Genomic DNA, 4995 nt, shown 5'->3' with positions numbered 1-4995 from the left:
GGTGCGATTGACAGTAGGCACACCACATATTCAATTAGAATTTAGACATTAGCCTAGTGAAGTTTCCTATGGACGGGCACTGTGGGCGGTGACTTGAGTCTAACCTCAAGGAGAAGTCAAAATCCACCTCTTACCATGAATTGATTTTAATATATTACTGTCTATTTTTGTGAATATTTGAGGAAGGGTAAGGGAAAGGTGGCAAATAGAACTAATAATTTCAATTCTTACCAAATGTCCTATTAGCCAACTAACCAAGAAAGTTAGACTTCTTTCAATAACAAACATTGACAAATAGTTGGTCTTAGCAATTTTGAAAGCCATTCAGTAAAACAAATAAGCTATCAACCCAGTGCAAATGTGATTACTTGAATAAAATGCAGTTAATGTTTTCTGAAATTAAATTGATCAGGAGAGCAGTTGCATACATTTCTCTTCAAATAGGTATGCCTTTCAATCCACATCTATAGATATAAAAAACTATGAGTGCAGATATATTTCAAACATATATGTTATGTTTCTATGTTCTTTTATTTTATTCAAATATCCCTATAGCTTTAACATGGTGTAGGGATATCATCCTTAAAGTTTTGTTGGATATGGGGTCTAGAGCCTCACTCTCTCTTTTTCCTTCTTGGTTTGCTCAAGGGTGTTAGGGGGTATTTCAGGGTTGTTTTAATTCACATTTTTCTGATGGCTAATGGAGCTGCTAAGGCGCAGAGAGGGCCAACAACAGCTCGAGACATGAGGACCCCTTGCTGGAGCACACCACGACAAAGGACAATACGGGACACATGTGGGGAGTGAGTCTAGTCTGAACCCCCACAGCAGGGTGAACCAACAAGGAAACATAACAGATCAGCAACAGGAGCAAAGCAGAGCCACAAAGCCCCTGAAGAGCCCCCCAAATGGACTTCAGGCTAGGAGGGGCAATTCCCGGAACACCCCAGGACCAATGGGGAGATAGTCTTACAGGTCAGTGGAAAAACCTGGAATTATCTATGCGTTTTCAGGGGGGTTTTTTTGCTAGTTGTTATTATTTATGTATGTTTTTCTACTTATTTTTTTCTCTTTTTATTAAATTGTTTTCTTTTTGTATGGTTGGTTTGCTGACCTATTCAAGATCGGCATCGGAAGCAAGCCTGAGGAAAAAGCAATGGGACCAAAGGTTCCGGATGGACTTGGGGGGAGGAGGAGGCAGGGAAAGGGAGCGGTGAGCAAGCAATGCCATAGACAGGAGAGCAACTAGGAGAATAAAATCAACAATGAGGAGGACGTAGAGATCCTGGGGGTGTTGGAACAACACCAATCTAGCTGAGAGGAATTACTAAGAGGCAGAAGGGCGAGTGTGATAGTGGGAAAGAAGGAAGGTAAAAGGAGACAGGAAAGATCTAGAAAGAAAAACTATGGATAGAGGTATAAACATAGGTGTGCACTTTTTTGATTCACAGAACTAGAGATAATTGACTATGTACATATATTTGTATGGCAATACACTGAGCAAGCAGGTGGGCTTTGGGCCTCTGTTCAAGCCTTCCCTCAGCACAAGAACACTTTGTTCTAACAAACTGGCATTCTGTGATGCTCACCCTCCTGGCACGATTGCTCTAGAAAAAATGGGTGCACAAGCAAATGTACTGAAGAAAGCTGATGGTGTCTGGCTATCAAAAATATATAGCATCTTGGATTTTAAAGGCTTGAAGTTAAACAAGCGACCATCTAGCAGAGAAGCAACAAACCCACACAGAACAAGCACACCAGCCTGTGCGATCATAAGGTATCAACCAGATCAGGTAACAGACACTAGAAGACCCCAAACAAACAAACTAAAAACATGTTGAGAATTAAGGGCATCAGAAACCCCAAACCCATCTGTAGACAATGGGACATCCTCTCACAGAAGGGTCACAAAGAAGGGATGAGTCAACCAGTGTGAATTATAGCACCAATAAAACACATAATATTCCTCTGGTTCCTTAAGGCTTTCTCATTCCCCACTATCATGACCACAGTCCTGCCTTTCATTTCTGGCTAGACCGGAGCATGTACACTGGTACAGATAAGAGCTCGTGACATATGGAATCCAGGTCAGATAAGCCCTTCAGGAACAGAAATGGGAGGAGCAATACAAGAAGGGCAGGGGGAAGGTGGGCAGAGGAAGGGGAAGAAACCAAAAGGGAAGAGAGGCAGCAGTTGGTGTAAGATATGAAAACAATAATAATTTCTAATTATCAAGGAGTCAAAAGGGTGGGAGAGGGAAGGAGGGAAAAAAGCAGAGCTGATACCAATAATGATGGCAATGTATGTACACGTACGCTTGATACAATTGATGTATGGTTTGTTATAAGAGCTGTAAGAGCCCCTAATAAAATTATCTTTGAAAAATTTGTATAATTTTGCATATTTTTAGAAAAATGAACATATAAATTCACAGGTTGCTTTTTCATTTCTTTTTACAATTGCTACACATCCATCAAATTACCCTTCCTAAGATAGAGTTTTTATTTTATTTTTAATATTTAAATTACAACTTTATTCTAACGTCAAGGAATGGGGATGACTGTTAGCAAACAAAATGTGACCACTGAATATTGTGATGTGACTGTGGCTGTCTAGTATTTGAATTTCAAGAAATAAAAATGGGTTCCAAAACAGCTAGCTATGCGGGTCCAAAAAAAAGAGATTCTTTTTTAACTGACACACTCACTCCAGTGCCCATTCCTGTCCTTCAGTGTCCCAAAGATGAGCACCCTCTGCTTAGCTATACAATCACAGTGGTAAATACACTTAATCCCTGACATCACAGGACAGCTGCCTGTAAAACTAGACTTCTGACCCTGAGCTCCCTTCTCTCACAGGTCATCATCTTCGTCTGGGAGAGTGGCTGTCTGCACCACCTCTACATCCTGCCCACACTGTGTGGCCAGAGCTGGGTACACAACAACCTCTGGTGGGCCAACAGCAGGCATGGCAGCAATCCCCAAGTCAGGCTCTCCAATTAGTTTTCTAGCAAACCAAAGGAAGGGCTTTTCAAAGTTGTAGAAATGGCCTAGCACCGAAGGTTCTTCTTTCGGTGGGAGACAGTGGATTTTGCCTCAACTTTCTTGTCCTTAATGTCCACTTTGTTGCACCATGGGTATGTTTCACAGATTCTAACTAGGTCCCTTTGCCAGTTAGGCCCACTCTTGTACACGACCCTTGATGTTACGTCGAACATTATAATGGCGCGCTGGGCTTGGATATGAAAGCCATCTCTCAGTCCTCCACACTTTTCTTGACCAGATGTATCCCACCCACTGAATTCAATTGGTCCTCTGTTAGTATGGACCACAGGAGAGTGGCTCTCAATGCCTAAGGTAGCTACAGATTTCTCAAATTCACCAGTCAAGTGACGTTTCACAAATGGCGTTGTTCCAGTACCACCATCACTCAGCAGTACGAGTTTGAACAGGACTTTGGGGTCTCCTTGGGCAGCCATGGTGAAGGATCTTCCAGAAGTTTCTCCGGGCCGTGTCTGCCTGAGGGATCCTAAGATATATTTGTCAAGTCTCTCCTGATGCATTTTTTAAAATCTGATAAGAGACACGGTCCGTTCACCCTATGGTAAGCCACCATAGTGGAATAGCTGCTTCTCAGGAAAAGCTGCACACAAGACATCAGGGTCAAATGTATTAGAACATTCACAACTACATTATTTGAAGAATTTTAAAAACAATATAAAACATTTAAATGCCTACTTCAAACAGATGTATTGAATTCCAGGTCATTATGCTGATTCAGTGCAAGCAATTACACTCCATGGGTGTTATTTAGAGTTAATGAAAATTTGTTTCTGAAATCGTATATCTCGGGAAGTGCTATGCTTGTACAAAAATTCACATGAATTTTGTTTGAAATGATAGAAAAACAACTTTTTCTCCAGATGTGCTCTGCTTGTAGATTTCCTACTAGAAATGAATTGTTTATGAAAATAATTCCTCAGTTCTGGGAAATGGAAAATTTACCGCAACATGCTGACCCTTTATCTATTAGAATTAAATTTGAGAAATCCTCACCGGTCTCTCTGCCAGACTGTGGTTCAAAGCCCCATGATCCCATTTCAGTTTTCTAATTTTAAAAAAGATAGATGTGGAGAAGCACAAGCAAATCAAGGTTTGGGGCTTTTCTAACGAGCTTAACATGTAATAGTATGCTGTAGATGGAGGGTCCTGTGTTGCTGTTTATAGTGCAAATGGCCTCTCTACCTGCGGAGTACACAAAGCAAGCTTTGAAGCCTCACAGGACCAGAAGGGTGCTGCTGTCTTAGCCACCCCACACAGCCACATGAGTCCCAACACCATCTGATTGCTCTTCCTCCTACCTCACATTTTTCAAACAAAGTCTGGGGATCAAAAAGAATCAAAATTCACATGGAAATTACCTGATATTTTTAACTTAGAAATGTGTTTTTCAAACTCTGCGAGGATCTCTAAAAAGCAGAATATAACCAGGTTACTACCTCTGTGGAAACCTTCCCCCGCAGAGGAGAGCTGTCCTTTCTACTCTGCACACCACAACCAAGGAGGGAGAAACAAAGTACAGAGATGTGATTTCTGGTTAAAAAGTGGGAAGATATCCTATTATTTTCTCTCCTATTGAGCTGGGTATGAATCTGGATTGTGTTCTTAGGTACTGTGTTAGTCTAGGTAAACTAGAGAAACAAATCCACAGAAACTCATATATGTGTAAGATAGAGTTTTATATACAGGGTAAATGTACATTCAGAAAGCATCCCAACCCAGTCCAGTCCAAGCCCGTAAATCCAACATTAGCCCCTATGTCCAATCTACAAAATCCTCCTCAAACTCACAAAACACATGCAATGACACTGAATACAGGAGGATCACAGGCCAATGGGTAGAAAATCATTGAATCCAGTGGCAGTGTAAGCATCTCAGTGCTGACAGAGGTCTCCACAAGGCTGCTCCAGCACCCATGGCTGCATCAGGGTATGTC

The 4995-nt window shown here is 41.5% G+C and overlaps 1 pseudogene; it reads right to left on the bottom strand.

Moving 5' to 3' along the window:
• Window positions 1-2852: 2852 nt before the first annotated feature.
• On the bottom strand, window positions 2853-3484 carry LOC101642300 (annotated as a pseudogene).
• Between the last annotated feature and the right edge of the window lie 1511 nt (window positions 3485-4995).

The sequence above is a fragment of the Echinops telfairi genome, unplaced genomic scaffold, assembly GCF_000313985.2.
Source record: "Echinops telfairi isolate 266 unplaced genomic scaffold, ASM31398v2 ScPeMD7_1;HRSCAF=3_0, whole genome shotgun sequence".
In the NCBI taxonomy this organism is placed as follows: Eukaryota; Metazoa; Chordata; class Mammalia; order Afrosoricida; family Tenrecidae; genus Echinops; species Echinops telfairi.
The sequence above is the reverse complement of the archived record's forward strand: the minus strand, read 5'-3'. Positions and strand labels throughout refer to the sequence as shown.